Source organism: Glossina fuscipes, unplaced genomic scaffold (genome assembly GCF_014805625.2).
Source record: "Glossina fuscipes isolate IAEA_lab_2018 unplaced genomic scaffold, Yale_Gfus_2 148, whole genome shotgun sequence".
Taxonomy (NCBI): domain Eukaryota; kingdom Metazoa; phylum Arthropoda; class Insecta; order Diptera; family Glossinidae; genus Glossina; species Glossina fuscipes.
This window is the reverse complement of record NW_023998491.1, coordinates 2033349-2046156: the sequence shown is the minus strand read 5'-3', so window position 1 is coordinate 2046156 and position 12808 is coordinate 2033349. Positions and strand designations below refer to the sequence as shown.

Below are 12808 nucleotides of genomic sequence, written 5' to 3'. Positions count from 1 at the left end.
TTTTATTTTCTTCCTGTAAAGATTCTTCATTACATATTTATATCTTTATATGTAAGTGTGTATGTATATGAAATAATAAATGTTTGTTTTTTAAGTTTGCTTATAATTCCTTCAACAATTCTATTGCAATCGTTTTGTGTGTAATCTGCGTAAAATTTTTCCATTTTTCCATTTACTTTTGCATTTATTTACTCATTCATACTTTGTCGTCCATACTTCTATAAGATGCAATTCAAATACATACACATATATAGAACTAAATAATTAAAATTATATATACAGTTAAATAAATAAAAATTAATAAGAAAAAGAATACATATATTAATTAATATTCTCCGCAAAAAGAATGAAATTCCGGACTAAGAGCAAATTTATTATTATTAACAAATAAGCACAGTATAGTCGGACAAGGCTGACCAACTTGTATGGAAATGAAAAACAATCCGTTCAAGTTATATGGACATGAAAAATAATCATAATATTCATGAAAAATAATCATTTCTATACAATTTCATTGGATTATTTTTCATTTCCATGCATCTTCAACGGATTATTTTTTATTTCTATACAACTTGAATGTTATATGACCATTAGATAAGACCAAGAATGATGTTAGCAATGAGCTCTACCATATTCCCGCCATAATGGGGACGGCACCTCCAATTCTTCTATTTCCAAAAGTGAGAGTAAGCGTATATGATTGTTTACACTTTTCAATAATTGAACATGTGTTTGTCTAAAAATTGCCAACATCTGAGAGTGAGCGTTTCTTATTCTCAATAATTTGTCTAAAAATTGCTAACATTTAAGAGTAAGCGTCCGAATTTGCCATCATATGAGAGTAAGCGTATATGATTGTTTACACTTCTCAATAATTGAAATTAGACCATCCTACACCAATTCGCCTATTATTCGGCGTAATAATAATACAACAAAAATTACACATTATCTTCATGCAAAGACATACTTTTCACTAAAGCCCGCATATGACAAAAACATCTGATCATGCGAGCCGAATTTATTATTCTTCAGTTTTTATTATAAACATCTGGAAATAAGACTTTCTCTCCGTATACGGGGTTCGTTTTCATGATAACTTCTGCATATGTTAGGGTCTTAAAGATAGACCTGTGTGATTTAAATTCTATACCGCTTCCCTACTTTCTGCTGAAGTAATTGCTGTGCATGAGAATTCTTATACGAAGCGAGGCCCAAGAAGAAGGGTCATGTGATTCAAATTGTTTTCACTTAATTTTTACGTCAAATTACTATCGTGAACGAATTTTCATCATAAACCTTAGGCCTTTTTGGATTTAAATTTTCTAACATTCCTACGGTTAAGTTGTGTTTTTACTGCAACAATAATTTTTACCGCAAAATATTAAAAACTGCATCTTTTAAAAATTCGTCTTCCGCAGCAACGGTTCTATGAGAAAGTTTTCAACGAATTGCCCCAGCCGAACCAAAATTGTTCGAACAATTTAGACTGTGTAACTAATATTAGAGACAAATTTTAAAGATTTCAATTTTTTTCTGCATAACGACTTTTGTACATAAGGCGTTATATGCGAAGTGGTCGGAAAAGTAGACTGATCCGGGCCATTTGCAATAGTGTTAATGCCTTCAGTGTACCAAACATCATCGAAATATTCCAAAAATTACGATTTGTACGTTGAACACGAGGATACGTGGGCATATATCATACGGACAGACAAACTTAGATGGGTTCAGAAAATATTTGTGAATCGATCGGTATATTACAAGGCTGGTCTGGGTGCAAACTGAATGTACCCTGCTGTGGTGGAGGGAAGAAAAAGTAAATTAACAAGACGAGCACTTTTCCAAGCAAGCAAAGCAAAATAAAGAAATCAAAAATGATTTTCAAGAAAAACTAAGCCTTTCAATTACCCTAATAAATAAAATTTAATCAATTTATATTTATGAGCACAAAAATCTTTTGTGTATGTAAATCAAGTATTGACCGGTTGTAAATAAGAAAACAAAATATGTGTAGAAAAAACTTTTCTAAGCACGCTGCAATAGACTTGCATATAGAACAAAGTAGAACATGTATTCAGAACAGAGACAAAAGTATCATACAAAACTTTTGAGAATAAACACCAACACAATCAGAAAATTTCTTGTGTTCTTCTTTCTTGTGTTTTTCTTCAGATATTTGAAAGTTGGGACATTTTTATTATTCATGTAAATATACATGTACGAAACAGTAGAGGATATTTACGAAATATGGAATATTTGCCGTCGGGGATATTTTTTATGATGAAGGATATTTACGAAGTATGAAATATTTGCCGTCGGGGATATTTTTCATGGTAGAGGATATTTACATCATGAAAGCTTTCGCCGGGAAAGTGGCTCAAAATAATCTCGCAGGCTGTTTGACATCAAAGAGACAGTTGCGAAACTGACGCTAGGGCACGTGCTCAGCTTCCAATTCTGGGCCTTAAGAGGCTGCGTGCCGCTTTACACCGCACCATTTCAAAAGATCCGTACCATTTCGTTTTTTAACAAATTACAGGTGGCCTCACTCCAAGCGGCAATAAATACAAACAAGCTCCCGGGCATTGATGTCGTCCAGGCACAGGGTTCGTGCAACTTAATCAGCAACATCAAGAAGTTGGCGAAAGTGATGCACCGGAGATCCATCAACAGAACCTGGATGGAGCAAAAAGGTGTGCTGGAAAAAGTGGCGAATTATTTAGAGGGGTGTTTAATGGCGGACATGGTTGCTGTTGATACGCGACTTAGCAAACTTCATTGAAGATATTGACGAGCTGGTGTAGGCTTACCCTCGCATAACTATAGCGCCGTACAGGGTAAGCAAGGACCCGTTAGAGAAGGTCTTCTGCAACATAGCGGTCGGCGTCAAGAAAAGGACGAGGTCGTCAATAGAGATAATGGAGATTTTGGGACGACTGAGGAACTTCCAGGTGTCGCATTGGTCTGGCGACTTTAGGTCCGGCGACGATTATCTCCGACTATTATCTCCTCATCAACAAGATGGACTACAAAATTCCAGTCGAGGCCGAGGAAGAATTCGTGCCATTCGGCCTCGGTGGGGAGGTATTCGGTGACCTAGTCCTAAATGAACGTTATATCAGAGACGAAGGCTACATGCGGCTGCTCACAGGATACGCCATAGCACGGAACATCGGTGATCAGCTGGGTTGTCAGGCCTGCGTCACGGACCTAGACCAGTCTCAAGAAGATGCTTACAAAATGCAGTCTCATATTAATTAATGAATATGAATAATTAATTCAATATTATAATAGCGAGCGAGAAACAAGATATGCAATAATAGCGATATGACACTTCTCCGCTCTATGCCTCCGCGCCCCCCGGTAAGTTTACTATTTATCTTTATTCCTTGTTATTTATAACTTATTTACTTATTTCTATTTAATTTAGTAGCCACTGCTGTAACCATTTATACCATTTCAACCAGTAATATTTTGTAAAAATATTAATGATATCTTACGTTGACAACACAATTGTATAAAATGGGCCCCTTTTCAAAGCACTTTCCGAGAACAGTACCACATTGTGGCCAACAAGCCAACGCGATGACGGTAAAGCTGCGCAAAACCACATACCAAAGTGTCACCATAAAGCTTCTTGAATTCTGTAAAACGGCTGCCATCTACTAATCGGGCAATAACTTCGCGAATATCGAAACTTTTCGTCAAATTTGGACCGACAATGCCGTACAAATCTTTAGGGTCATATCTTGGCTTTTCGATTGGTCATCACATCACTGCTCTGAGCTATTTTAATAGTTTCTTTGCTGGAGTACATTAAATGATTATTGTGGACATTGGTTGCTGCCATATTCAAATTGCTAACAACTTGTCGCGTCAAAAAAAATTTGGTTCTGCTCATACATATATATACTCTTATCAGGTGTCTGAAGCTGTCTTCTGGATACTGTAAACGTCCAAATGACAAAATGAACATATGAAAGCAGACTTTACCCAATAGTTCATAGTTCCGTGTTGGGCGAAGGTTTTGAAAAGCGTGCCACCGGTCTTCTATTAAACAAGGAACTTAAATATTTTTCACAACCTTTGGATAGTCCTCCCAAACCTTTCCTCAAAGTCGCGGATAAAACTCAGTTAAATGGTAATCTATTGGACAAGGTAAATGAAATGATTATCGACGGAGGTAGTGTGTTGACTGGTTGCCCATTACAAAAGAACCTAAAATAGTAAGAACTAAAACTGAATTCTGCAATATGTTCGATATCAACACACAGCAGCGATCATGATGTATTTATATATATTTTTTATGCATTTATGTGTTTATTTATTATTTATATTATTTATTATAAATTTTGTCATTTTTAACAGTTCGTCTGAGGAAAATTCTCGATTATCCAAGCGTTGCAATTTACTGAAAACAACTCTGCGCTCTCTCTATCCTCTATCAAGGGCAAGAGCGCCTGAAACCAATTTAAAAGCTCCGGCACAATATTAATGAATGAATGAAAGAATATTTTGACTCCCATATTTTTTAGGACGAGTACATTGTACGGCGGTTTAAATCAATACGATAATCCATCTTTCAACACCATTCCCAATCACAGCGCGTATTCACATGATGATTTAATGATGTTTAACAACACACACATCTTCTTTTTTTTTATAACATAAATTTTATTTACAAGCAACATTTATTTTATTTACAACAAAAACGTAATGTTTGCTATCGTATTTATATTATTCGGGAAAATTCCTTGTTAAATAATTACGAAGGCTTCAAAGTTGCCCGTAACTTTGCTAAACGAAGCAAACAGATATCAACGTGTCTGATAATAAATAAGCATTTTCCTCTTTGTGTGTTTGCCATTTTTTACTTACTTTATTACTGCTTTTTCCTTTCGTCGTTCTTCTTATTTATTAAAAGCAACTTTGTGCTTTCTTCATTCTCCACACATGGCACTTTTTTTATAAACTGTGTAAAGGAAAAAACCGCCTAACGGCTTTCTGTGAAACAAAACAAATTTGCAAGCGCAAAGAGAAATTATTCGAATTGAAAAATTGAGAAATTAAACAAAATCTATCACAAAAAAATTAGATGAAAAATTGCGAAATAAAAATAGAAAGACGCATCTACAGTTCTGTTATATATGTCGCAAATTCTGTGTATTAAAATTGTTAACCAAAATATATTAATAGTATAGATAGAATATAAAATAAGTTCAACGAAAATAAGTGTAATGACTGGTAAGTGCATTTTTTATTATTTACGATTTCTTTTTTTGGCAAGAAGACCCGTCTGAGATTTGTATAGTTTTTCTGGAAATCTCGACGGTGTCTCTAGTTGCTAGCAATTATTAGCACTTTTCAACCACTTTTCAACTATTTCAAGATGAAATATTTTACATATATATGTGTTTTCATGGGAAATACTTTTCTCTTTAAATTAACATAATGAAAGGACGAATAAATGAATGCATGAAGGAGTGAGGGAGTTAATATTTAATTTTAAAATAAATATAATGAACACTACCTGACCTGATATACTAATAATACCGTAATAATACCAGCGATATGGGTTTCAAATGGTTGGGAGCTTAGAAGGCGACAAGATAACTGTGTCACACATTTGGACCAGTTGTACATACAAAGACATCTGCTGCATAACGTGCATTTATTGCACACCTGCATTCATATTGGCGACATTACAACTACAAATATATGTGCCGCCATTTATATTTATATTATATTAGGCATTGCTTTTTCAGAATCTGCATTAAGAGTGGAGAATGCGTAATAGATGCGCAAACATATCAATTATTGTTATTGCATGCAGATTGTGTGCAAAAGAAACGGAAAGTAACGGTTAAATGCCGAAAAATAGTCTGCACCATCCTTATGAAATAAATTGCTGCGCAACAAAACGTTTAGTTGATGTAAGACAGGATAAGATAGAATAAAAGTTTAGAGTCAATCTTTTTCTTTTTAATTGGACAATCCGAAGTATGTCATATGTTGTACATTTATAATGCAAATGTATTGTACTTTGAATACGAAAGCGGAAACATTTGCGAGAACATATGAAGCAACCGAATGCTAATATAGGATGTGAGTATAGTATACCACATTGGTGTTTTATTCAATAATTACTTCGTACATTAGTGCTTCTAAAGGAAAATTTAAATAAATGATAGCACAGCTAGTACCTAAGCAAAGATTAATTCATTTGATATAAAACCGTGTCATATACGTAATACAAAAGTCATGAAACTCAGTCGGAAAGTAGCTACGCTATTTTTTACAGGCATATTTATAAATATATACCTACATGTTGAGTATGTATTTCTCTGCACATATGTGCAAATTCTTTTACATAATGAACTTTCTGTCTCTAGCGGGGATACGACGATCCGGTCAAAAGGAAGCGCCTGTTTGTGGGTTGGTCAATTTTTAATAATGCTATGTAAGTATGTTCACTGGAAGGTGTGATGAAAAGAAAAGTAAAAACATTATTTATTCATCGACAGAGTTGATCAGAAAATTTAGCATTTTTTACATACCATGAGACAATTTTTTTTATAAAATCTGAGAGAATTAATTATTCCTCAGGCATGCCAAAGAAACAACTTTTCGGATCTTCAGTTTTTAAGCGCGCCAAGACATTCTTTACATTCTTTTAGACAAATTTTTCAAAAAGCATAAACGCGTACCAAAGCAACTCGACCAATGGCTAAAAATAGTAAATCGTGGTGATTAAGATTTCGTAATTAGTTTGGTAATATCGACCAAAGCCGCAACAATAATTTACTTTTTTTATATATTTTAATATTTTTTTTCTAGTTCTCTAATTATCTAAGCCATGTTTTAAAGCATTATGTGTGTGTTTGGTTTATTGCATTTGTTAAAATGTTATAGCAAATCGTTAATAGCAAATATATTTAATTCCCTGTTAACCACTTGCGCGAGTTCCATATTAAAATCATTAAGTAGCCGTTATATGCTATCGGAGGTAATTAAAATATTTGGCCATTTTTCGCATAGAGATTGTCTTTTATTCATTTATGTAATATTTAAATGAACGCAAGCGCATGTAATACAATTGTAGGAAAGCAATAACACACATATGTATAATAAGAAAATAAACTTTATTTTCTGTTTGGATTTAGATTTTGACAAAAATGTCTTTGTTGTTCAATTGAGTAAGCAGTGGAGTTTTGCTTGAACTGGTTTTCGTTTAAATAATCCTCCATTTTGTCACTGCTTTGACTTTTCCCAAAAAATTTTCTTTTTAAATCTTCACGCATGCAGTTGCACTTAAATTCCTCCCGGTTTATCATAAATTTACAAGTGCAGTAAAAGCTCCTTATTCGCGCTTCCCTTATTCACGGTTTCACTATTCGTGGATAAAAAAAATGCGACCAATTCCCATATTCGCGGCTATAAATTTCTTTATTCGCGGTTTTTGAGAATGTAAACAAACAGATTACTCAATGAACAAAGTATTGTTGCGAAAATCCCAAATCTAGTTGATTTCAGCTAATTAATTTCCCCAAATATCAAATTGCCTAAAGAGGGAAAAACTAAATGCACAGTCCCATTTAATTAAATTGATTTTTTTATATATTTGATTTTTTTTTATTTTGTCATTTAGGAACGTATCCCGGCTAATCCCATATTGATAACCATTCCGTATAGGCGGTGTCTGTATTCGCGGCATTTTTATGGAACGTATGCCTCGCGAATAAGGAGATTTTACTGTACTTTGGATTAAAGGAACAGCTTTAAAGGCAACATTTTACAGCACCCATCAACCTGTAAAGGTTCCTTTAAAGCAAAACTGTTTTGTAGAGGTTGATGATAGCTCTATAAAATAGTTCGCCGTGTTTCCAAAAAAATTCCAAAAATTCCATAAATAGTTGCAGTTATTATTAATTTGAAATTTACATTTAATTTTATTTATAACTTGGAATTATTATTAACTTGAAATTTAAAATATGTTATATTATTACGTAAATCAATTGAAATTAAAAAAAAAATTGATCGTTGTTTCATTTATATTTAATTTGACAATTTTGTATTATTATTTCATAGTGTTAACAATTTAACAAAAATTTTACATTTCTTCGTATAATTGGTCTATTTTGTATTTCATTTATTTTCATTCTTATTATTGATTATATTATAATATTTTCATATTATATTACTATTAAAATATTATTTATATACATATATTAAGTATTATAACTATTTTACCATGGTAAAAATTCCGGACAGACTATTTAGTGAATTATTGGAACAATACCCTGACTTGTGAAGCGGTGATGGAGACTACTGTGTAAGAGGTTAGCCGACGGACTGACGGAGGACACTGGTCAGTTAGTGACCGAGCAGGATGTGTTGAAAAAAGTTAATGCAATTAGGTATGGTTTGAGAAGGGTAAATAGAAGAGGAGGCCGTCAGACAACAATCGTAGAAAACATTTGGTACGCGCGAAACTTTAAATTCATAGTAGTTTTTTCAGTGCAACAGCTGTTAACAAATACAGACTGACTCTTACAATTATTCTCAATTTTAAACAAATACAGACGCTTACTCTCAGATGCGACGAAATCCAGACGCTTACTCTCAGATGTTACGAAATTTTTAGTCGTTTTTTTTCAATGCAACAGCTGTTAACAAATACAGACTGACTAGTAACATATATTTACTTGATCATAAAGTAGAGCGTAGCTCCATTCATCCATCAGCGTGCGTACCCCCATGCCCCTCATGTTTTTTTTAATTAGAACTTATTGAACACCTGCATTCGTAGTCGTGGCACACAACAACAAGTATGTATAAGAATACAAATATGGCGGCGAACACGGTTTATACGGCCACTTCGATCTTTACCTTCATTGTGTGAACATCCATTAATTTGATCCATATTAACTCAACATCCAAAAGAAAAGAAAACAAAAAAAAAAGTGTGAACATGTTACCGCATCAGGTAAGATGTGAATAATAAATTATATTTTTATTTATAAAGAAGAGTGAGTCCCCTCCAGAAGAAGGATGACTAGGTCATCAGCTTTACAGTCAGGAATTAATGCTATAAATTTATTGAAATTTTGTAAAAATCTATCGAGATTACATTAATAGCAAATTCGGAATGTAAACTGCGACCACCGTAGGCACAAACTTATCGGATTCAAAAATTTTCATCAAATTCCTTTTCTCATTTGCGTACAATGATGTGTGTGTGTGTGTTTGTGAATTTGTTATGATAGGTGTTCTAAGAATTGCATTTGTCTTCACTGAGGATCACCTTTGATGAACCTTAAAAGTTGACTGATCATAAATGGCCAGTTAGACAATAAATTTGATGATGAAAGCGGCTAAAGATTTCTATTCACACTTGAGGATTACAGCAAGGGGAGATTATTGAGGATAAGGTAGATACTTGAAAACTGTACGCATGCTTGCATAGCAAGACGTCTTAAACTATTTGAAGATGTATTTAGAAAGATCTGTAAGAAAATACCTAAATATAAAAGAAAATTTTATTAAATATATTGCGAACGTGACTATGATGATATTTATGAATCTTGAACAGCCACCATGGCAGTAATAATAAGCCGTTTTTCTTGGTTAGAAGACTATCATCCGTCCAATTGGAATCATTTTTCCTGTAAGCTCTTCAGTGCTTTTGGTGATTTTTTGTCAGTATTGTAAATTGTACTAACTTTCAAGCGAAAGCAGTCGTTATTTAAAAAAACATTCCCTCTACTAAAATTTCCATAATCTTTTGGAACTCCTCCCATACCAGTTTTCAATAGGAGCTTCTATGTACCTCGCTCTAAGAACAAGACGGAACGGAATATGAATCTATATATAGAACAGTGGTTGTATTATCGTGATATCATCTATATATAATCTGGATACCTTCTTTATAACCTAAAACACTTACGATGCAAAGGCACCCGGAAGGAGTAGAGATAGACTTACATTATGTTATGCCGATTTAAGCTTGTCTGTCTGTCTCTCTGAAATATGGTACACTAATAAGTTTTGACACAAGGTCGAATGCATTTAGAAATGCTTGGGATCGGACCACTTTATCGGCCACTTGCCTTATAACGCATTGTTTTGAAAAACTACTCTACGGCTGTAGCTCATAATAGTGTTTTTCGTTGTTTTCTATATATTATTACGACATAATCTCTCCCATGTATATAACTGCTCACCACACATGTTTTCCTCCACCGTACAGCATACCACTCGTATCGAAAGCTTTGATTTACCCGAACGACTAAAACAGGCGTATCTTACTTCGATTTCCAAAAAGGACATATTCGAAAACATTAAACTTATGTTCCCGAGTCTCAAAGGAGAATTACGCACATGAAACTACGAGAATCGCTTCCACATACTCGTATATTTAGAGGAGATTGAGTGTTTCATCAATTTCCGCATGTATAACCGTGAACGAGCGCATTTCACACGTGAGGGAAACTATTTAGCTCTGACCATAGAAAAAAAAATCTTTCCGAAAGTCGTCCTTTGTTGCTAATTGGCGACATGGTTAAAGCCGAAAACCCCTGGGCCGACGGCGAAAATGACAAAGGGATGTATAATGGAGTGATACACAAAGCGCTTCTCAATCGCATTCTGCTTAAATTCGATCCCTACTTTCAGCAAACATATAACTACGGAGATTATCGTTCAGAAATTTACTTCTCCCATTATGGCTACCGTAAACAGCACTACGCCGTCTCACGAGCGGTTAAAAAATTTAGGCGAAGAGTTCTTGTTTCCCTCCCAAGTACAGATGTGTGAATGGCCACAATTAGATATACAATTAAATGATGAGGAAAATCTCTTGTTAGACAGTTGCCAGCGTAAATGGCACAATTGCACACTAAACTCTATGCAGAAAAAAGCCGTAGCAAATATACTACGAGGAGAAATTCACAACATGCCATACGTGATTTTCGCACCCCCTGGCACAGGAAAAACGGCAACGCTAGTGGAAACAATTTTGCAAATTTTTAAATTGATACCCAGTGCACGTCTGCTTGTAGGCACACCTTTCAATAGTTCCGCTGATCCAATAACGACGCGTTTGATCGAAAGCGGTGTACTCATAATGGGTGATCTTAAACGTGTAGTGTAGTGTTGTAATGAATTCAAAGAAGAACTTATACCAAAGTATTTGTTGCCGTATCGCTCAACAGAGGATAGATATTGGGATACTGGTATAGATGACATCTGTAAACATGATATGATTGTAACTAAGTCCGGACACAAACTAAGGTGTGAAACGAGGTTTTTAGGGCACTATCAAGTAATAATTGGTACTTGCGATACACTTGGAAATTTCTTGTAAATGCGTTTTTGATCCAATCATTTTACGCATGTGTTAATTCATAAACCCAACCAGTGCACAGAAACTGAAATTATGCTGCTGCTCAAGTATCAAAAGAGCGTGGCCAGATAATCCTTGCTGGAGATCCCCACCAATTGCAGCCAGTCGTTCTAAACAGATATGCTTGTAAACGCGGTCTTCCGCTATCATTTTTGGAGCGAATTCTTTTGCGTGGTCCTTACTTAAAAAATGTTGATAGTTTTCCCCTTACCTGTGGTTTTGATTCTCGCCTGGTTACAAGATTACCCTACAATTACCGGGCGTTGCCGTCCTTACTGAATGTTTGTAATGAACTGTTTTACAACGCGGAACTGGCACCAATGATAAGGGAAGAAAATTCTAGGGAAGCGCGTGGCGTATTCTTCCGCGGAATGCGTAGTGAAGATATGCAGGGAGAAGACTCGCCGTCGTGGTATAATCCTTACCAAGTGAAGCACGTGAGTTGTATTTAGTTTAAAAGCACAAAAGCCCTTCTATTTCATAACATTTATTTCATATTTGACGGTTTTCCTAATGACAGTCAAATTGTATGAAATCGGTATCCATTGGCATTATAACACAGTTCATGAAACAAGCTAAACATTTGCGCAAACTTTTTGGTGTTGCCGAAGTAGCAATGCCTACAATTGGTGCTGCTTTAAATACAGCAAAGTAAAGGTAATTGAAATATTGTATAAATAATATTTATAAATTACTAATCTCTTTCTGTTATTTCAGAATACAAAAGGTCCACAATACATAGAAGGAGAAATCGTGCTTTTAATTCGGAGAACTTAAAGTAAATATATTATTACATATCTATAAGTATATATTACTTATTTACGTTCTCATACTTTATTTTAGATTAAAAAGGAACGATGCGTCGCCTCGTGACCGTAAACAAAATTCCTGTACCACCCAAAATGTTTAATGATGTTTAATAAGGTCTTGATGCAAGTATGTAGTATGTATATATATGCAGCCGTATGTGTAGTTGCAATGTTCTTACTTTTCATTTAGTGGCAAAGTCCTTAAAAATATGCCAATTAGCACTTAATAAAAGAATTGTGTTGATTGTTGACCACAGATTCGAAATCCTTAGTGCATTTTGGTGTGCATGCTGGAGGATTAAAAAAAAGTCACTTTGAAGTGTGTAAACAAACCCTAAAACTTTTGAAGGTGAGTTTCTATTAGACCTTAGCATTTATGGTAATATTCTTTCCACCTCACTTGATATATTACGAATTCGAGTGTTTCCTCAATCTTATATGAAATTTATAAAAGAATTCATAACTGCAATTTGCAAGCACGGCGTGGACTCGAGATATCAGAAAACCAAGATTTGCTAAGCAATCTGATGGGATTAGAAAGAACCGGTTATCCGTTTGCAAACCATCCAGATTTTATAAAGGCCCAGCTGCCACA

At 34.5% G+C, this 12808-nt stretch overlaps 1 pseudogene; it reads left to right on the top strand.

Moving 5' to 3' along the window:
* Nucleotides 1-10228: 10228 nt before the first annotated feature.
* Nucleotides 10229-12146, top strand: LOC119641350 (annotated as a pseudogene).
* Nucleotides 12147-12808: the final 662 nt, after the last annotated feature.